Below are 23,594 nucleotides of genomic sequence, written 5' to 3'. Positions count from 1 at the left end.
ATGAATAGGAAGGGTTTAGAGGGATACGGGCCAAGTGATGGCAAGTGGAACTAGATTAGGTTAGGATACCTGGTTGACAGAACCGAAGGGTCTGTTTCCCTGCTGTACATCTCTATGACTCTATAATAATGACTCTTCTTTGAAACTGTTCTGAACTCAAAATATCAACTCTGCTTCTCTCTCCATAGATGCTGCCAGATCTGATGATTTCCTCCAGCACTTTCTATCTTTACTACAGATTAGATTAGATTTAGATTAGATTACAGTGTGGAAACAGGCCCTTCGGCCCAACAAGTCCACACCAACACGCAACCCACCCATACCCCTACATTTACTCCTACGGGCAATTTAGCATGGCCAATTCACCTTACCTGCACATCTTTGGACTGTGGGAGGAAACCGGAGCACCCAGAGGAAACCCACGCAGACACGGGGAGAACGTGCAAACTCCACACAGTCAGTCACCTGAGGCGGGAATTTAACCCGGGTCTCTGGCGCTGTGAGGCAGCAGTGCTAACCACTGTGCCACCGTACAGACCTGCAGTATCTCACTTTTATCTAAGTGTGTGATGGACACTCTGATTTGTTATATTGTTGGCAAAATAAAAGCATACAATATGGCTTTAGCATTATTTTATGGGGCCAGGGGAGCTCTAATCTCGCCCTGCAGCTTGCAAAAATAGGTTAGCTGTTGCGATTGGATGTTCCTATTGTATAGTCATCCTTCTAGCATAACATTTGCAATATGCATGTTATTGAAGAAGCTCACAGCTAGACTTTTATTGAAATTAACTCAGCTTCCCCACAGCATACCTACCAAGATTTGACAAGCTGCACACAGACACCCTTTTAGGATACAACGTTTTCTGGTTGTATCTACATTTTACTTTGCAATGGTTTTGCCCTGCTTACTCCAGTCATGAGCTACTAGGCAGCAGACTCTTCCACTCTGCCTCGACTTCATTGTCCTCCAGTCATTCATTTGAATAGTGAAGTTCATGGGTTTGGATGGTGCAGGACATGGTTTGGATGGTATTAGTCATGAAATTGAATAGTGAAGGTCATACGTTTAGATGGTGCTGGCCAAAAATTAGGATGGTGCTGGTCATGAGTTTCATGGATCACCATCCATTCAGTGTGTCATTGAGCGATTAGCTCAGTGCACAAAGTTACATTATTAACTAACTCACTTGTAATAGTGATTCAAATAATCCTAGAGAATGCTGGATTTGCTTGCTGATGAGCTTAGGGTAAACTCAAAGTAATGTAGGAAGTTATTTTGAGCTATTTCATGGCCTCTTTTCTCACTATTTTGCTTCTGATATGGTTCATCATAGCTGCTAATTAATTAAACTAATTAAACATACTGGTGCAGTGATAAAATCTAATTCATCAAAGTCTATTTCAGTAATATTACATGCTTGCGCTACATTATATATCCATACCTAAAATAAACTAACAAATATACAGTTTACTGCCTGGTGTTTCAGGGATCACTGATAAACTGAGATTTAAACATAAGAGAACAGAACAAAAACAAAAGGAAGTTCAAATGGGAACACTATTTTATATAAATGCTAAGAGGTAACACTACTATAGTAGACAGGACATACTTAGTTGTACGTTGAGACTGACTGCAGAGCACATAACTGTTACAATTTGTGAAGAAGGTAAACCTGGCAGAAAATCTGTTAAGTTGTTTCCTTAAATTCCTCCCCAGTTGCAGATTCTGACCCCAGGTAGGAGTAGATTAACCTGACATTAAGAAATACAACACAGCTAATGTTGGCTGTGCAGCAGAAATTCAAATGATCCCATCAAGCTGCCAAGTCCTTTGATTTGTAGTTGTAGTGTCTAATAATCTAACCTGACAACACTACTTCTCCTGAGATTACCTCCACAGGACACATTAATCAAACTATTGAAATGATGTAATCACCAAGACAAGTCACTCTAACAACACATTTGCTGATCACCATTTTTGCTAAAATTGCAAACATCTGGCTGTGCAAAAGTGAAATTTGAAATAAATAAGCTATTTCCTATTTAATCTATGAATATGTTTGCTCACATCTTATTGATAGTTGAAAGGTTTAGAGAAATTGACCAAATGAGTTCCAGATAAAATGTGAAATATATTTTTGAAATTTTTAATGATAATTTGCAACAGCTGGCCATTATAACTTGCACAACTGAGATCAGGAAATTTAGAATGAAACAATGAAAAATATCTTAATTCATCTTTGCAGGTTATTAAATTGAAAATAGTGAATTTATCACATATCACAAAAGCAAACGTAGTCAAGCCTGATGTTGTGATGAGGAGAAGGATCTTAATACATAATTTTAAAATGTTCATGTCAAGATGTGCAAGTTTGGAAGAGAGTACAGGCATCCTTGCTAAGGTCTAATAAACATGAGAAATTAACTTTTTTTTAACAAAATGGAGGATTGCTTTTTTATCACTGTGGTCAGTGAGCTGCTTATGAAATCATGGGAACTTACAACTTTAATTAAGAAATCTTGAAAGTGCAGAAGGAAATACTCACTAAAAGGGAAATGAGTGGGCTTGGATGCTCAAACCAAAACAGAAATCACGGAAGAAGCTCAACAGCTCTGGCAGCATCTGTGGAGAGAAAGCAGAGTTAACATTTAAGTCTAGTAACCCTTCTTCGGATTTCCAGCATCCACAATTCTTTGTCTTTCCATGTCCAATTGAAGTGAGTTTGAAATTGGTCAGAGTGCAAAATTAAGAGGTAGTGTAATATGGTTCTGTCAGATTTCTTTTGAGGAGATTAGACTAATTTTCTCCACTGCTTTGTCAGTAGTCCCTTTTCTTTCCAGAGAAAAGCAAATGTTTTGCTACGTTTTGTTAAAAGACCAATTCCATCACATCGTGTCCTGGATTGCCCAGTTTTTCTTAGTTCGGATGCATTGAAAACAGAGATTACCCTTTTTGGTTTTGTAACTAATGAAAAGTGTTTAAAAACAATTTTCTACATTTATTAAAACAAGCTCACTTAACTTATGAGGAGTTAGCCCCAGTGATGGAGGAATAGTTTCTCTGATGGCTCCGGGACCATTGAACACACTAGGATGAGGGGACCGTTGGATACGGCGACTGGATGGAGAAGCTTTGTAAATATGTTGGATCTCCAGGATCCATCTGCAGCTCTCTGTTTTGTTTCATTTTGTGACTTTAGACTGGCTTTGCATGGAAATGGCATAAAAGTTGTTCAAAGGACAAAAAACTTTGTTCAGTTAGCTAGATATGAGATGATGGAATTTCCCCTTTTGAAAAAATCCAGTTTGACAGGATGTTAGTGGTAGTTACTCAATACCACGGCTATTCTAGGAAAAATAGAGAAAGGTGCACAGTTTACATTTGGCGATGTTCTAGAATCGTGATTACAAACCGAATATAAAAGGTGGAAATGAGCAAGCATTTTTGTTGCACTCTGCAAGAGGTTAGGAACCAGAATGCTCTCCTTTTACATAAATATAAGATTCATTTGTGGATCTCAACAGGGAATTGGACAAATTATTGAAGAGAATAATCATGTGGAGGTATCAACAATTGGCATTGAGAATGGACAAACTGATTTACGGCTAGAGACAACTGAAAAATCTTCCTGAAGGACCATCATTTGTGTTTTAATTATTCAACAATCCCATAAGGGAGATCATCATTTTCACTTTCTTAAAATCATTTCGATCGTCCCACCTGGTTCATTAATGCCATTCAGGGAAGAAAATCAATGGTCCTTACCTGGTCTAGCCAACAGAAGACCACAAGATATAAAAGCAGATTGAGGCCATTCAGCCTATCGGGCCTGCTCTGCCATTTGATCTTGGCTGATATGTTTCTCAACCCCATTCTCCTGCCTCCTCCCTGTAACTCTTGATCCCCCTCACCAATCAAGAACTTATCTATCTCTGTCTTAAAGACAGAGCAGGACTTATACACTTAACGATAAGATCATGGGGAGTGTTACTGAACGAAGAGACCTTGGAATTCAGTTTTATAGCTCCTTGAAAGTGGAGTCACAGGTAGATAGGATAGTGAAGAAGGGATTTGGTATGCTTGCCTTTATTCGCCAGAGTATTGAGTGTAGGAGTTGGGAGATCATAATGCAGCTGTACAGGACATTGGTTAGGCCACTTTTGGAATATTGTGTGCAGTTCTGGTCTCCCTCCTATTGGAAGGATGTTGTGAGATTTGAAAAGGTACAGAAAAGATTACAAGAATGTTTCCAGGATTGGAGGATTTGAGCTAAAAGGAGAAGCTGAATAGGCTGGGGCTGTTTTCCCTGAAGTGTTGGAAGCTGAGGGATGACCTCATACAGGTTTATAAAATTATGAGGGACATGGAAAGGGTGAATAGACAATGTATTTCCCCTGGGGTGGGGGAGTCCAGAACTTGAGGGCATAGATTTAGGGTGAGAGGGAAACATTTGAAAAGGACCTAAGGGGCAACTTTTTCATGCAGAAGGTAGTGCGTGTATGGAATGAGCTGTCAGAGGAAGTGGTGGAGGCTGGTACAATTACAACATTTATAAGGCATCTGGATGAGTATATGAATAGGAAGGGTTTAGAGGGATGTGGGCCAAATGCTGGCAAATGGGACTAGAATAGATTGGGATATCTGGTCAGCATGGACGAGTTGGATTGAAGGGTCTGTTTCCTTGCTGCATGTCTCTATGACTCTGGAATGCAATCAATGATATACTTTGGGGAGATAATTGCTGATGCCAGACCAAGCAGAAAATAATACACAAAAAGTTAAGTATTAGTTTGAAAAGTTTTAACAGAAAACAAATCATTACAAGATAAAGATTGTTACCGGTTGAAAGACACCTTGGTTGTATATTGGACAGCAATGCCTAAGCATGTATAGTGCATTGTGAATGCACAGCATAAAACTGTATAACCACAAGTCATGAAAATTTATATCAAACCCCTCATTATTGTGCTGGACATATCATTCATTTTCATTAAAAAAAATATGCTACTAAGAAGGATTGAAGTCTAAAGGAAATTTACAGCCTTTTCCTGAATTAACTATAGTCCTATTCAAGGTTATTTTCTCTCCTCTCAGGAGAGCAATTGGGGATTGTTCAAAGAATATAGTCTACGTCGTTATTAATAAAAAACAAAACATTGCTTGGAAATCTGAAATAAAAAGAAAATGCTGAGACAAACTCAACACATCTGGCAGCATTTATAGACAGAGGAAGAGAGTTAATATTTCGACTCCTTTTGAAACTGAACGGAGCTGGATATTGTTGTTTTTTATGCTGTTGACCAAGGAGGAGGAGGAACAGATAGTGAGAGTGTCCAGAACGGGAAAAAAAACCAAATGCAGTAATCATAGTGGTAAAGGAGAGGTAGAGATGTAATATTTGGCGTGAGAAGGAGAAAATGAGTCTTTGGCGCAGAAAACAAAGCCAACAAGACAACAAGTAAGACACAGCCAAATGAGTAATGCAGAAGGGAAATGGAGAATAGAGATCATAGTCTGAAGTTGGGGAACGCAATATTGAGTCTTAGAGGCTGTAAATTGCCTAAGCAGAAAATGATGCATTTTTCTTCTAGCTTCATTGGAACACTGTAGCAAGCCCGGGAAAGAAGTGTTAGCATGAGAACTAGTTGGTTTGTTGGCATGACAAGGCAGCTGTGTTGATTGTTGAGGGAAAATTGCTACAGAGATTGATGCCTTCTAGTTAATCAAGAAAAGATGATAAGATTCAATGATCCCAAATTTACATTTCAAATTAAGAAGACAGCAGGGTGGGAGGACTTTCAGATGGGTAACTTGGTGGAAACAATCTACCAATGGTAACTGGTGGTTTCCTGCTTGACAATAAGCTAGAGCTGCTTTTTGGGCTGTGTTGAGTTTGCACATTTTCCCCGTGTCTGTGTGGGTTTCCTCCGGGTGCTCCGGTTTCCTCCCACAGCCCAAAAATGTGCAGATTAGGTGAATTGGCCATGCTAAATTGCCCGTAGTGTTAGTTGAAGGGGTAAATGTAGGGGAATGGGTCTGGGTGGGTTGCTCTTCGGAGGGTTGGTGTGGACTTATTGGGCCGAAGGGCCTGTTTCCACACTGTAAGTAATCTAATCTAATCCAGTCTAGAAAGCAGCCAATGAGAAAACAACAGTCCCTCATTGTGTGAGGGAAGAACAGGAATGGGAGGCTGCAGCAGCTTTTTGCTGATTATGGAGATTCAATCATCCGGAAATAAGCTTAGTGGACGGGGGAAAGCAGTCCTGTCACATGTACTGCAATAACAGTACTTCTGTCAGGAGGTTGGCTTTCTCTGCTTCTTTCATGTTCCAGAATTTCTGAGCATTGGGAATCAGGTTCCCATGTATTAGAAATTAAAATTTTTATTAAAATTGAATTTCCACTATTTCTTTTAAAGATGTTAGTGATGGAACTGTCTTCTGAGAGTGAGTTTGTTGCCCACTCTCCAAATCCCCTCATTAAAACGGGTGATGGGCTGCTTGAGGTCAGATGTCAGAGGTTTTACATTTTTAACTTTCCATCATTTCTTAATGGTTAAATTTCCATCCAGTGTACAAGAATTATAAAGAAAAGCACAAATGGTTTATCTCTAAAAATGCAAGAAATATAGATAAAAATAATTCTTAATGGTTAGATATCCATCCAATGTGAAAGATTTGATTTAAAAAAACGTGATTGGTTTATTGCTGAAAATTAAAAATATAAGGATAAAAATAAATCCTAATGGTTAAGCTTCCATCCGATGTAAAATACTTATAAGAAGAACATAATTGGTTTCCAGTTAAAATTGCATAAAATATAGATTAAAAATATATTTTTACATTGTATGAATCAATATTTTCAATCATTCTTAAGTTATAAAATGAAGAACCTTTAAAAAATCTTTTTTAAAATTAGAATGTGTTTATTATCCTCATTCTCATTTGAAGACTGGAAAAATATACCTTTACCTGCTCTTACTCAGCTTCAGTCATTTCTTTTTTTCTGGTCAAGGTCCTTCTGGGAATGTTTATCCAAATTGGTTTTCAATGGACTACTCCACTGCTCATAAACAGCAGGTCTTGACTCATTCATCCCACGTCTTTTACCTGCAGGTTTCCAGGAGAACTGGCCAGATGGATCGTCACTCTCGAGGCTGACCCACAGAGTAGCTTGCCCAGTTTGTCTGACACTACAGTTCCTAGAGAACATGTTAGTATATCAGTGTACACAATAACAACATGCTCCAATCTTCTGAAGCACAGTTGGGGATTTACCTCAGCAGAAATTACTATACTAAGGCAACAGCTGGCAATTAAGCAAGAATTCTCAAAGCCAGTTTGGAGGCTGGAAAATTTTGTTTAATAGATTTGAAGTTTTATTTTCAAATGAAGAAGAGATATTCCAACACCTGATCAACCATTTTAACATGGCCAAGTTCTATTGGTCTCTCATTAATTGCTAGAGGTCGAACTACTACATATACTACAAATTGTCACTCCTCGGGAATCTTTCTTGGATTTCAATTTTCACCGCTAATAGTTATAACAAGGTTGAATCTTAGGTTGGTCTCTCATTAGTTGCTAGAGGTTTTACCTACTACAGATCATATTAATCCCTGCTTTAAAAAAAAATATAATTTTAAAGCAGGGTTTAATAAGATCTGTAGTAGGTAGACCTCTAGCAATTAGTGAGACACCAACTGAAGAGTCAGCCTTGTTATAAATATTAGTGGTGAAAATTGATATCCAAGATTCCTGAAGAGTGACAATCTCAGACAATTTGTACTTTTCCCTGTTTTTAGCAAAGCAGAACGCTCCATATTTCTTAAGATTCTAATGACGGCTCCTTCAGAAATGTGGAGCTGTAGTTCCATTCAGATAGATTTCTTGTGGTGCAGAACTCTAGGGATAGCAAACTCTGACCCCTCTTCACAGCAGTGAGCTGACATATTCTGGAATTTACAGGTCAAGAATCATTGTCAAATGGTAAGTATATAAGGCAAACATGTGGGTCTCTTGTGGTGCTGCGATGATATCCCTATCTCTGAGCCAGAAGGCCAAGGTTTAAATCCCAGCTGCTCCAGAGGTGCTATAGCACATCTAAACTGGTTGATTAAAATAAAGGGGAGAAAGTGAGGTCTGCAGATGCTGGAGATCAAAGTTGAAACTTTATTGCTGGAACAGCACAGCAGGTCAGGCAGCATCCAGGGAACAGGAGATTCGACGTTTCGGGCACAGGCCCTTCTTCAGGAATCTTCAAGAAATATAGATAAAAATAATTCTTAATGGTTAGATATCCATCCAATGTGAAAGATTTGATTTAAAAAAAACGTGATTGGTTTATTGCTGAAAATTAAAAATATAAGGATAAAAATAAATCCTAATGGTTAAGCTTCCATCCGATGTAAAATACTTATAAGAAGAACATAATTGGTTTCCAATTAAAATTGCATAAAATATAGATTAAAAATATATTTTTACATTGTATGAATCAATATTTTCAATCATTCTTAAGTTATAAAATGAAGAATCTTTAAAAAATCTTTTTTAAAATTAGAATGTGTTTATTATCCTCATTCTCATTTGAAGACTGGAAAAATATACCTTTACCTGCTCTTACTCAGCTTCAGTCATTTCTTTTTTTCTGGTCAAGGTCCTTCTGGGAATGTTTATCCAAATTGGTTTTCAACGGACTAACCAAGTCTAAATACTGCTTTACTTACTTGCCCACTTTGTCACTTTGCACCCTCCCCAATTATCCGCCTGGCCCTTCACTGCCTAACCCCTTGGAATTCTACCCACCTGGCATCTTATCCAACTATCTCCACCACCGAGGCAACCTACACCTCCCCACCCCAACTCCAGCACCGAACCTTATTGATACCTTCTAATCAATCTGTTCAAGGATGTTTTTGTACACATATAGGAGGAGGTGGGACTTGAACCAGTATTCCCTCTGATTTTCTTACTAACTGTGCAATTCTCCGAAATGTGTATACAGCAGTGACTTCCAAACCGAAAGTCAAACCCATGCTTAGCACGTCAAAGCTGATCACCATGTGTGTAGCATTGGAGCAACCATGCAGCTTAGACAAAGCTTTGACTTGAACCTCCTGATTCAAAGATAGGAACACTACCACTCTACCACAGGAGCCCTTTATTAGTGTTCCTATCTTTGAATCAGGAGGTTCAAGTCAAAGCTTTGTCTAAGCTGCATGGTTGCTCCAATGCTACACACATGGTGATCAGCTTTGACGTGCTAAGCATGGGTTTGACTTTCGGTTTGGAAGTCACTGCTGTATACACATTTCGGAGAATTGCACAGTTAGTAAGAAAATCAGAGGGAATACTGGTTCAAGTCCCACCTCCTCCTATATGTGTACAAAAACATCCTTGAACAGATTGATTAGAAGGTATCAATAAGGTTCGGTGCTGGAGTTGGGGTGGGGAGGTGTAGGTTGCCTCGGTGGTGGAGATAGTTGGATAAGATGCCAGGTGGGTAGAATTCCAAGGGGTTAGGCAGTGAAGGGCCAGGCGGATAATTGGGGAGGGTGCAAAGTGACAAAATGGGCAAGTAAGTAAAGCAGTATTTAGACTTGGTTAGATGACTGGGAGAGATTGGGTCCAGGCAAGAATATGGTGTATTGGGTCCTGGATGAGGGTTGTGGCTGATGCGAGGGAAGAGAGATCCTAGAGTGGGTCTGGAGGCAGATTGGGTACAGACCAACAGATTGGAGGGCAGTGGGTTGGAGTGGGGTGAGGGAAGAATACCAAGTTCATTGGGGTGGAGGCAGATCAATTCCAGAGCAGGTGAATGGAGAGTACCAGAGTTGGGAAAGGGAGAAATGGGAGAAGGTGGGTGTTGACTCTGGAGTGGAATGGGACTGTCAAGTCCTGGTGTGTGGAGTTGCCATGTCAGTGTCTGGGGATGTAAAGAGTCTGGAGGAGGTGTAGTTAGGTGTGTGTGAGGTCAGTATGATGTCGGTTCAGTTGGAGTTAGGCCATAGATTTCATTGCCTAACTTTTCTGCATAACTAGTTACTTAATTTCATTAGAGCCTTCTGAATTCTCTGATTTGAATGGAGACATTTGGAGGGTTTAAGGAGGAGAGGAATTGGCCAGAGGAATCTTAATTTCTCTGTAAATTCCTCAGAGTCTGCTAAAAAGAGGACTTCACAGGGTCCATATGCGCAACTCTTATTTATATTTGAATAATGTCCATCTGGAAAATCCAGATAATTTTGCCAATATTTAGTACCAGAAATGTTCTGCTCAGCGAGAATGGTGATCAAAAATCTCTATTGTAGGTTCCAATTAAAAAGTACAAAGAACATCTTAAAACCATCTCCAAATCAAATATTGTTATTCAGTCAAACTTCTAATCCATAAATTCACTTCATTGGCTCTTGTCAAATAATCTAAGTCAACATTAGATTATCAGTGCCAATGTTCATCAAATCAAAAAGACTTGCAGAAGCAAGAGTATAAATTGGAATATGCATTTTCATAAGCTTTCCTTTAAATCACTCTTGAAATGTTGAAAATGACTAAAAGGTTTATTTTTTCAAAACTGCAAATAAATCACTGGGGATACATTTCTTGTCTCAGCACTGTTTCAGCTTGTATGCTAAAAAGGTAATTGCATAAATAAAATTCACAGAATGGTTATAATACAGAAGGGGACCAATTGATCCATTGTATTAAGGCTAACTCTCTGTGGATACAATTGAGCTAGTCTCAACCTCCAGCCTTTTCCCTCTAACTCTGCAAATGTCTTCTCTTTAGATAGTTATCCAATTTCCTTTTGAAAATCTTGATTCAATCTACTTACAGCACATTCTTGGTCAGCACATTTCGGATTCTAATCAGTCATTCCATAAAAATGATCCCTCCCCCCCCAATGTCATCTCTAGTTCTTTTGCTTGTTTTATTACTGTGCGATTGGTTTTGTGACCATTCCAACAATGGCCCTATATACTCTGCCAAGTGTTCTCATGATTTCGAACAGTCCTACCAAGTCCTCTTAACCTTCTCATCCCCAAGGAGAATGACTGGCGTAATTAATCTATCTTATTATATGAAGTCCTTCATCCATAGGGCCATTCATCTAAGTCTTTCTGCATCCTGTCCAATGGCTTCAACATCCTTTCAAAGGTGTGGTGCTCAGAAATGCCCCGAAGAGTCCAAACCAGCATCTTATAGAGCTTTATCATATCTACCTTGTTTTTGTGCTCGAGGCCACTATTCCTATGTCTTATTAATCTTTCTCTCAAATTATCCTAAAGCATTCAATAATCCCCAGGTCCTCCTGCTCCTGCACCCCTTTTATAATTTAATACTTTATATATATTGCCTTTCTTCATTCTTTCAACCAAATTGAATAACTTCACACTTTTCTGCATTAATTTTCATTTGCCACATGTTTAGTGATTCTATCGGCTTGTCTGTCCTCTTGAAGTCCATCACTGTCATTATCAGAGTTCACAGGTTTTCTGGTGTTCACAAATTTTGAAGCTGTGTCCTGCATTTCCAATTCTAGTCTTTAAATCGAGATTGAGGAAAGCAAGGACCAGTATTGACATCTGGAGAACCTATTCAACATGTAGTGTGAAAAACAGCCACTCACTATTGCTCTTTGATTTCTGTCAGTCATTTGTTTCCTGATGAAGGGCTTTTGCACAAAACGTCAATTTTCCTGCTCCTCGGATGCTGCCTGACCTGCTGTGCTTTTCCAGCACCGCTCTAATCTAGACTCTGTTTATGCATGCTGTCACTCTTCCTTTTATTCCATGAGCTTCAACTTTGCCGAAAAACCTGTTGTATAGCTCTTTATCATACATTATTTGGAAAGCCATATACACAGCACCAATGACCTGATCCTTATCAATCCTATCCATTACCTCACCAAAAGCATTGAGCATATTAGTTAAGTATGATATTCCCTTATAAATTCAAGTTGACTCTATTTAGTTAAGCCACATTGGCCCTAGTGACTATAAATTTTATCCTGGAATATTGTTTTCTAAAACTTTTCCTACCATAATTTTTTAACTGACTGGCAAATATTTGCTGATCTTATCCTCTCACGATTTTCTGAAAGGAAGTGCAAAAATTGCAATTCTCAGTTGAGGATAACATCATTTTTGAGATATAGGCCCAGATCTTCTGGTCTCCAGATGAGTCAGAATGTCAATGAGCAATAACCCATGCATATCCATGCTGAACAAGAAGACTTTTGTCTCACCACTCAACATTTGGTTGGAAAGTGGGACTTTTGGATCTCAGTGTTAGGAAGCTCATTGCTGGATATCTCACCTGATTTTCCCAAATTTCTCATCATGGCCCACAGCTGGAACAATTCCATCCACAGATTCCAATCCACATCGAAAGATATCGGCCCTAGTTTCAGCTGAAGTAACTTTTGTGACCATAAACTAGTTTAAGGCCCATTTCCATCTTCTTATCACATACACCATCTTCCTCCAGGCTTCTGATTGGATGAAAAGTACCAATCCAGTTTCTTCAAAGAACAACTGCAGTTTTGGTGACAGTTTGAGGAATGCGACAATATAAATATTTAATTGTGAAGATAAGAGAAAGTTGCAAGTTTAAGAACAGATGTAAGCCCTATCAGTCTGTTTCACCATTAAACTGGATCATGGCTGATCTGTGTTTTAATTCAATTTAACTCGGTTTATAAATAAAGAAATAAAAAGACTGGCAAGGAATTAATATGTTTCTCGTCTACATAAAAACTTTTGTTCAGATTCTGAATCATCTGTGCAGAGGAACAATACATGAATATAAATTCTTAATTCATTAGCAATGACATATTCAAAAGTGCTGTATATTTCCATGTAATAAGGCAACTGTGTTCTCCTGAGTAGAGTATATAATTTACATTAGACCTCGTTCCTACTTGTTAACTCCTATGTGAAACACATGTTTTGTTGCTTCAGACAAATATTTCAGGGTCTTTAATGTGCTTCCTTCAATATTTCCAAAGAGACTTCTGAAACCCAAGGAATGATTGCAAAGTAATCTACTGTAGTATTTTGAAAACTGTAGTTGAAAATTAAAAGGCAGTGATAGAAAGTCTCTTAGTAGCACTCAACACAAAAAGCAGTGTAACATATAATATCCTGCCTGCCACATCATTGTACACCACACAACATAAATCGCTAATTGCATCAACTTAAGATTACAAGAGCCATTTTGCTTTCCAATAATACCCACTATAACCACTTTGTTTAATTGAAATTGATTTTTCTGGGAGTAAGTAGATTTTATTTTCCTGAAAAATTGAATGTTCTGGTTAAATACACTTAATAGTTAATGGTTTTGTGTGTATCCCATCTACTGTAGCATCACAGTTCAAAGAAAAGCACAACAGAGCAAGTATAGGCAGATGATATGAAATAATCAACAAGTAGAAGACAATACTGTTGAGGCTGGAATTTGTTGGACATGTGCTTGAATGATCAATAGCTGTGCATTCTTGTAAATGACTAAGATATTTATTCCTATAAAGGCTCTGAATATTTGAAGCCACATATTACGTATTAATTAATACATTAATAGGAAACAAGTGAGAGATAATTCTGAAATATAGTGGAGTTTGAAGTGAATAATGCTGAGGATTTGAGCTACAGGGAGAGGCTGAATAGGCTGGGGCTGTTTTCCCTGGAGCGTCGGAGGCTGAGGGTGGCCTGATAGAGGTTTATAAAATCATGAAGAGCATGGTTAGAATGAATAGAGAAAGTCCTTTCCTTGGAGTGGGGAGTCCAGAACTAGAGGGCATAGGTTTAGGGTGAGAGGGGAAAACTTAACTTTTTCACGCAGAATGTCATGCATGTATGGAATGAGCTGCCAGAGGAAGTGCTGGAGGCTGGTACAATTGCAGCATTTAAAAGGCATCTGAATGGATATATAAATAGGAGGGGTTTAGAGGGATATGGGCCGGGTGCTGGCAAGTGGGACTAGATTAGGTTAGGATATCTGCTCAGCATGGATGAGTTGGACCAAAGGGATTGTTTCCATGCTGCACATTTCTATGACTCTATGTTGCCAGTGAACTTTCTACAGCTATCTGTGCTGTTCACCCCAAAGATGTCCCATTTCCTGGTCCACATCACCTGCCACAGCCATATTCTCCCAGCTCTCCCATCCTCCAGCCAAACCTGGTATTGCAACATATTGATGTGTCCAATAAGCTTAATTCATTTCATGTAATATGAAAAGCACATAGAGACGACCTTGTGGTTGACAGTCCATTTAATGGTTTCAGTTGATTCAGAGTGAATGGTTGTGATGCTATGAGGATGGATCTGTCAGGGCAGGATGGTGATGGTTTGATTTATGTGGTGACAGTCACTCCTTAAGCCAGGTCTCAATGCCAGAGATCTGATTTTCCGTATCAGTTTGAAACCTTGGACTTCATCACTTGGGTCAGTTACCACCTTGTAGGTAGATAATATTTGTAATGAACCAGCAAGTCCACCATTTTTGAGAGGTGGGTCTCTCATCAGTTTGTCCAGTGTGGAATGTGTTCCATTTGCCATCCACAATCATCAATGGGCTCTCAAAAAGGATCAGATCTCACACTGGCCAACCTCACCACACAGACCAATGAGCACCCCCTTCAAAGTTGTGGCCCTTCACACGCTGACAACAAGGTTTTCCAGGCCAAAAAACTCCAGAATATAATGAAAATAATTCCTGCAGATCCACATCCTCTCAAAGTCTGCTGTAGATGTTGACATAAATGTTGACCATTGAGGCCTCCAAAATTCCCTTCAAAATTGTTTGGCATTTTATACACCGAGTATAAAAATGAATTTTAGTTTTATAAAAGTGGATGGGATTGGTGTTATTTTGAGATGTCATCAGCATCAAATACAATGAGTGAGCACTTTTTACATTCCTGCATATCCTCGCAACACAGCCCATATTGCCTGCTTGATCCCTTGTGTCTGGTTATAAGATGCCACTTAGTAAAATATGCATTTGAGGGGTGAAATGTTGAGGCTGACTTTGCCTAAATTCGAGTACAGTATGCTGTGTCTTTATACACTGAGTATAGAGGAATGGGGCTGTCTTAAACAGCAAGTCAATTTATACATCCTGATTTATGGTCATTCAGGAAGTGGACATTTTGACTACATGTTAGCAAGACTGTAAATTCAATCTCCAATCTCTACAAGTCAAAAGCCAGGAGAAAATCTCTTCATGTTTAATTCTGCGGCAAACCACTCACCTTTAGTCTAACATCAAAATCCTTTAGCAGCACTCATTCATCGACCTGCATGCAACATCTCCAGAACACAGAACCAAGATCAAGATGAGAGTAAACCTCATGGAGAAATTGATGGATACCAGCAATTGAGCCAACATATTCCCTCCTACTTCACTCAAGCTGGCCTTCTCAACAGTTGCATAACCCGGCTGAAGTACATCCACATATTCAGAGATCTGCCTCTGGGAAGTCAGGAAGATTTCTTTTCTGGAATGCTGAGACAAAGGCAGCTCAAATAGCTTCCTGCACTTGCACATACTGAACCTCTTGATTTTCACAAGGAAAACATGCCTCTCAAAGAATTGACTGACTATTGACTGACAGAAAACAAAACGCTCCCACTGACAGAGAACACCATTCAGCTATCTGAAATCCCGTAGCCCAAATTGTGATGATCTTGATGTAAAGAGAAAATCATATCAGACTGAATCAGTGCCATGATGCAAACTGGTGCTCCAATTATGTCTCATAGTTCAGTCAGCTATAATATTCTTCCAACCTGCTGTTCATAGTGGCTGTGAGGAAGGCAACAACTTGTCAGAAGAATCACAGAAAAGTGGCAACTGATCAACATTAATGATGTTGCTGCAGTTACTGAAACACATTTTTACAATTTCAAATAGGCTGCTAATGGCTGGTGATAGCTGAGTAATGTAATTTGCTTAGACAGCGTCCAATTAATGTAAATGATCTGGAAAATGTTGGGAAATCATAAGAAAAGAGTTCATGTACTAAGGTTTCATTCCCTTAAGCGGGCTATTCACTTATCAAAGATATGCTTAAGTGAGCTTAATTGTATTCATGTATTCTAATGATGAAAATGAAGTCAGAAATCATCGAACCAAAGAGACTTTTTAACAGCACAGAAAGAGCACCTTTGGTCCATCAGTCTTAATAACGTAATCACAAGCAAGTTATGTGGTGATCCTCACTTTTGAGATACTAAATTGCGTCAATAGCCACTCAGTGGTTTTTACTATTGACTGAATGTCAGACTGGTGAAAGCTGATCTAAAATTGTCAATAATGGAGATCATTTCCACTTAGGAATAGAATTCCTATGAAGTTAAATGAGTAGCCTCATCCAACTAACCTGAAGTTAGCTTGAGAGGACCAAAGCTATTTTCTGTTTTGTGACTTTCTAAATGCTGCTCGCAAGTAGCAAGTAGAACACGCTATAGGAGCTTGGTAGTGTTGAAGGATGGGCAACTCTGAGCCTGACGAGCTGCTCAAGCACATTGGTGGTGTTTGGAGGATGGACTGATGAGGTGGAGCCAATTTGGTCATGGTTAACAATGAGACAGCAGTGACCTGTGTTTTTTTTCTGCATGTCTTCATGTGTATGATTTTTTCCCATTTGCGAACAGTGGGTGAAATAGTGGAAAGATTGATCAGCTGATTAATGATCCATTGAACCAGGTCACAGTTACTCCATCCATAGCTAACAATTCTGAGTGGAGTGACTTGCAAAATTACTTTTATTGAATTCTTTTTTGAGTCCTGAATGGGATATGGATGCTATCACTAAAACCTCCTGGGCTTTTGGGAATCCTACGGTGCAAAACAGATTGCTGTTTCTTTTTCCACTCTGCCGTTTTCCAGGGAAAGTGATTTAAGTGTTTGGTCTGATGAATAAATATGTTTGATTGCAGCAATCAAATTTCAAATGTGACCTGAGTTAATTCACCTGAAAGATCTTGTCACCATTTTAGTCTCAAACATCGGAGGCTGATAATTTAAAACTGGATAGAAAATAAATAAACCCCCAAAATGAAAGCAATTAATTATTTATATATTTCCCACTCAGATACATTTTTAAAGAATTTCTGTTTTGTTATAGAGCTCCATTGATGGAGATTTTAACATTGCAAAGTGAGGAAAAATATGGCTCCCCTCTCCACTGTGGCTCGATTACTGGGAGCAAATCTTATGAAAAATCATTAATTTCCACAAACAAAAGTCAAAATGCTGTGGATACTGGAGATCTTAAATATAAACAGAACATGTTGAAGAACTTCAGCAGGCAATATCCTGGTGAGATAGATGGAATTACCATTTTAAGACCAATAAGACTCTTCTTAAGGTCGTTAAAATCAGATGCAAACTTCTCAACATGTAACTTTACTGATGTCTGGGTCATAAGCTACAAATTCAGGAGGCAATTAATTTGGGTATAGGGGTAGATAGAGTGTAGTGTTGGAGAAAGCACAGCAGATCAGGCACTACCTGAGGGGCAGGACCCTTCATCAAGATTTAATTAGGGTAACATGTTTCAATCGTGCTTCCATATTAAACTGTTACAAAGAAGATCCCTGAAATAAACTGTCATAGAGTCCTACAACACAGAGACAGGCCATTTGGCCCAATTTGGCCAACCAAAATATCCATCCACGCTAACCTCATTTCCCTGCACTTGGCCCATCTCCATCTAAACCTTTCCAATTGATGTATTTGGCTGAATGCCTTTTAAATGTTGCTAATGTACCCACTTCAACCACTTCTGCTGTCAGCTTATTCCATATGCATGCCATCCTCCACAGAGACAGGCCATTTGGCCCAATTTGGCCAACCAAAATATCCATCCATGCTAACCTCATTTCCCTGCACTTGGCCCATCTCCATCTAAACCTTTCCAATTGACGTATTTGCTGAATGCCTTTTAAATGTTGCTAATGTACCCACTTCAACCACTTCTGCTGTCAGCTTATTCCATATGCATGCCATCCTCTGTGTAAAAAGGTTTCCCCTTAGGTTCCCTTTTATTCTTTCCCTTCTTACCTTAAACTGATGATCTCTAGTCTTCGATTCCCCAACCCTGGGAAAAAGACTGAGCACATTCACTCTATCCATACCTCTCACGACCTTATACATTTCTGTAAGATGCCACCACCCCCCTCAGTCTCCTATGCTCTAAAGAAAGAAGTCCTAGCTCTCCCTGTAACTCAAACCATTGAGTCCTGGCAACATCCTTGTAAATTTCTTCTGCATTTGTTCCAGGTTAATAGCACCCTTCCAACAGCAAGGAGACCCAAACTGATCACAATACTCCAAATGCAACCTCACCAACGTCCTGTATAACTGCAACATAACTTTCCAACTTCTATACTCAATGCTCTGACTGATGAAAGCAAGTATGTCAAAAACCTTCTTCACTGCCCACTTTCAGATAATCGTGCACCTGAACTCCATTTGTTCCACTAAAGTCCTTAAATTCCTACCATTCACTATGAAACTCTGCCTTGATTTGACTTTCCAAAAAGCAAGACTTCACACTTATTTATATTAAACTCCATTTGCCATTTTTCACCTGACTTCCCCAGCTGATCAAGGTCCTGCTGCAATTTCTGACAAACTTCCTCACTTTCCATGATACTGCCTATCTTAGTGTCATCCGCAAACTTACTAATCATGCCTTGTACATTCTCATCCAGATCATTGATATAGATAACAAACAGTAATGGGCCCAGTACTGACCCATGAGGCACAAAGCCTCCAGTCCAACAAGCATCCTTCCACTATCACGCTATGCTTCCTACCATCAAGCCAATTTTGTATCCAATTTGCCAGGTCCCCCTGCATTCTATGTGATCTAATCTTCCAGAATAGCCCGCCATGTGGAACCTTATCAAAGGCCTTTCTGAAATCCATGTAGACTACGTCTACTGCTCTGCCCTTGTCAACCTTACTGGTCACTTCATCAAAGGATTCTTACAAATTTGTGAGGCATGATCTCCCATGCTCAAAGCATGCTGGCTACTCCTAATCAAAACCTGTCTTTCCAAATGCATGTATATCTTATCTCTCAGGATCTTATCAAGTAACTTATCAACCACAGATGTTAGGCTTCTGTAATCAAATAAAAGTGACCTGTGACTTTGTGATCTGTGATTTATATCTTTAAACCCATTTCTTTTCCACGCTGCTGCCTTCTAAAATTTCTATCAGTCCTGCTGCTAACTGTTCCTAGAAGAAGTGAATGGTAGTAAAGTAAATAAAATCGCAATTTTCATGGAATTTGCAAGCGCCGTTTATAAATGAAAGGGACCTCTACCTTTTTGGGCTAGGTTATGGCATGTCATGACTTTGACTTTTAATATTGCTTGGCACCTACCTGTCCATGTCTATTTCTGGTTCATCTACTTTAATTTAGAATGAGGCTAGATAGACCAGATTATCAGTGGTAGGGAAGGATTTGGGAGGCTTGTTCAGCAATGATCCAAATTAGGCTCTTTAGTGATTTCTATAACTCCCTTCTTTCCAGTACTGGAGTGACATGCACACCATGCAGCAGACCAGGAAATGGCCCACTGACACCTTCCCCAGGCGAACTAGGGATGGGCAATAAATGCTGGTTTAGTTATTGGCATACGCATACCATGCAAGAATGAAAAAAAATCAACCAATTATGGCCACTCAAGAACCTCTTCTGAAAAACATTAGGAATAAACATCCACAAGGAAAGATTTACAGCAAATGTGCACGTTTCACTGGTCTTGTTCACAATTGCTCAAGGGATGAGGAATTACATATATCAAAGGCCCCTGTGGCCATCAGAATCCCCTACTCCTAAGATCTTCTGAACCTCCCACACTCGAGTTTTCTTTCACCCCTTTCTGTCCTAATTCGGTGGGCCACACCCTACCTCCCTCAACCTAATCTGCTACTTTGGTCCATGTGAGACTCCGGACTTACCTTGAAGCCCAGACTTCATTGGAACATAGCTTTTGCCAAGATGGGTTGCAGTCTTAGAAGTGGCCACTGCTCTTAATGGTCCTGCTGGGATAGAAGAATTTTGGGTTGTTCTCAAAGGTGGGACTTCTTCACCAGAAGTAGATGAAAGGCCTGTCTTATGCCAATTAAGGGCTCAATGGCTGCTAGAAAGTTTCAGGGTGAGCTGGCCAACTTGGGGTAAGCTTAACTGCTGGCTTTTATGCTGTGGGGACCCCACCCCGTGGTAATACTGTCTCATAGAATCTAGAGCACAGGAAAAGGTCATTCAACCCAATTCATCTATGGCTCCATTTACATTCCACACAAGCTTCCTCCCATTCATTAATCCTATCAAGATCATCTTTGTACTGAACACTAATAATTTACCTGTTTAATGTTAAAGATATATCTGTTTATTTCTAGCCTGAAACTTGATGATAAAATTGTTTGCTCTTCCATCCATCGAAGACAATGGCAGAACATAGTAGGAAGTAACGTATTGCTGAAACTTAGACTACAAACAGGGATTCTCTGCATTACTCAATGATGGATAAATCCAAAGTCTAGTTCATAGGGGATTCAAGTTCTGCAGGCTAGAATAGCACAGCAAATTTCAAAGGAAGGAAAATATTTAATCTTCACTCGCCACCTTGAGGTGGATTTGCAGGCTATAATATAAAATGAGGGGCAATGTCTGATGGAAGGCTCCTGACATTACCCCAACACGATTGTTGCTACAAACCTGCAGGACCTGCAAGAGAAATCTCTATTCAGGCAGCGGATAAACAGGCGGTTGGGCTTGGGTCCTTCACTTATTCCAGGAGTGGAGATAGCTGGACTTGTGAGAAAAGAAATTCAAAAGTAGTAGCATGAGAAAACTGAACGTTCATTGCTTATTTTTGGACGCTGCATAAAGGGAGTGGGTCTAAATATCTTAAAACAAGAAAAATGTATCATTTATTAAGAAGAAACAACTATTTGGATTTCAGTAAGACTGAGAAGTAAAGTCATTCCAAATCAAAGTAAAATAAAATTATAAAAGTATGTTGAAGGAAAATAACGTGAATATGAGAAAAGTTAGGCTACTGATATTGTGGGAAGTTTCTATTGAGTCTAAGGGTAGCAAATAGGTTTCAGAGTTATGGGATGGCAAGTCAGCTGAGCCAAGTGGAGTGGAATCCTGCAGTCTGTGTGAAGTCTTGATATCCATGTGTCTCAGACAAACACATCTATAGGTAGCACTGCTGGCTGCACAAGCTTGAGGTTTCAGATCTTGAGCAGTGGCTGAGTCACCATTGTACATCTGTGAGGCAGAGGAATAGCACTTATATAGAGATGGTCACACCATAGGTTCAAGCTGTATTGGGAGAGAGGGAAGGGTTGACCTCGAGGCAGTCCAAGAAAACCAGGCAGATTATGCAGGAGTTCGCTGAGTCTATTGTTCTAGCCAATTGGTATTCTACTTTGCAAACTAGCGAAGGCAATGGTTTCCCAGGGGAGTGTGGCCAGACATAAATTCATGGCACCACATGAGTCTCAGCTGTATGGTGGAGGGGAGAAAGATGAATGGGAGGGCAATAGTGATGGGGGAATTCCATAGTCAGGGGATCAAACAGATGGTTCAGAGGGGTTAAATACAATGGTGAGTTGCCATCCTGGTGCCAGAGTCAAGACTGTCACAGATCAGCTGCAGGACATTCTCCTAGGATGTGGAATAAGCCAGAGGCTATTGTCCATATTGATACCAATGACATGGGTAAGAATTTGGATGAGGTCCTGAAGGCAGATTTCAGGCAGTTAGCAAGGAAATTATAAAGCAGGAATACAAGAGGAAGTAATATGGTGATTATTCCTATTGCCAAATGCGAGTGAATGCTTGCATAAGAACAGGATTGATCCATTGGAAAACAGGTATAGAAGGGAAGGCATTATATTTCTGAGACATTGGGACCAGTTCTGTGTCATATGGGATCTGCACAAACTAGATAAATCACACCTGAATGAGCTGGGACGTCACAGAAATATTTTCTAATGCTGTTGGGGTGGATTTACATTTGCTTGTCAGGAGCATGGGAACCGAAAGGGTAACTCAAATTTGAGGAAGTAAAGTTTGATTAGATTCCCTAGAGTGTGGAAACAGGCCCTTTGGCCCAACAAGTCCACACTGACCGTCCAAAGAGCAACCCACCCAGACCCATTCCACTACATTCACCCCTGACCAATGCACCTAACACTATGGGCAATTTAACATGGCCAATTCACCTAACCTGCATATCTTTGGACTGTGGGAGGAAACCGGAGCACCTGAAGGAAACCCACGCAGACACGGGGAGAACGTACAAACCTCACACAGGCAGTTGCCAGAGGTGGGAATTGAACCCGGGTCTCTGGCACTGTGAGGGAGCAGTGCTAACCACTGTGCCACCATGCCGCCCATTGATAATGTTGATAACAGAAAGCAGAAAAATTGCTACTTGCAATAAAAAAAGGACAAATAAACTAAGCATCAAGTATTCCTTAAGTGCAAAATTATGTCAAAAATACAAAGTTGCTCTGCCTGAATACATGCAGCATTCACAACAAGGTCAATTATCTTAAAGGCACAAATAGGGGTAAATGCATGTGATCTAACTGAAATTGCAGAAATATTGCTGTATGGCGACCAGGATTGGGTGTTGAATATCCAAATATTCAACTTTTAGGAAGGATAGACAAGACGGAAAGGAGATGCATTAATAATATGAGATGGGATCAGCATGTTGGTAAGGTAGGATCTCAGTTTGGAAGAACAATGTGCGGAAGTGGTTTGGATAGAACTCAGGAACTGAAGACCAGAGGACATTGACTGCAGTTATTTATAGGCCAGCTAGTAATGTTTTCTCGTGAATCCCCATATTGTGGAAGGAGGCAATTCAGCCCACCAAATCCACACCAACCCTCCGAAGAACATCCCACCCAGGGTGCACATTCTCTCCACCCTATCCCTGTAACCCTGTATTTCCCATGACTAATCCACCTAACCTGCACATCTTTGGATTGTGAGAGGAAACCAGAGCATCAGGAGGAAATCCTTACAGACATGGGGAGAATGTGCAAACTCCACACAGTCACCTGAGAGTGGAATTGAATCCTGGTCTCTGGTGCTGTAAGGCAGCAGTGCTAACCACTGAGCCACCCTGCTGCCATCAGTAGTACTAACAGTGGTAGTGTGGGCGTGACCCTGACTGGCACATTCCAAGGTCTGGGACTACGTGCTGAGGGACGCGCTGAAGCTTGGGGCAGCGGCCGTCAAGGCACGGTGAGAAAGACCACCGTATAAGGTCCTTCTGCCGAAGAGTAATGGGAGGCCCACTCAGTAATTGGGCTCCGCTGACGCCTCCTCTAAATACCAAGAGGTTGGATGGTTAACATACAGAATAATAAATGCCAATGACTCAGTCTGTTCTCTGTATGTAAAGTATATCTCTGAATGGCATCACCAACTGTACAGATACCAAAATGTCTAAGTATATTGTTGAAATTTATAAAAAAACAGTGGTAGTGTGGGCGTAATATAAATCAGGAGGAGAGAAACTTGCAGGTGA

The sequence above is a fragment of the Chiloscyllium plagiosum genome, chromosome 26 (genome assembly GCF_004010195.1).
Source record: "Chiloscyllium plagiosum isolate BGI_BamShark_2017 chromosome 26, ASM401019v2, whole genome shotgun sequence".
Lineage (NCBI taxonomy): Eukaryota > Metazoa > Chordata > Chondrichthyes > Orectolobiformes > Hemiscylliidae > Chiloscyllium > Chiloscyllium plagiosum.
The sequence above is the reverse complement of the archived record's forward strand: the minus strand, read 5'-3'. Positions refer to the sequence as shown.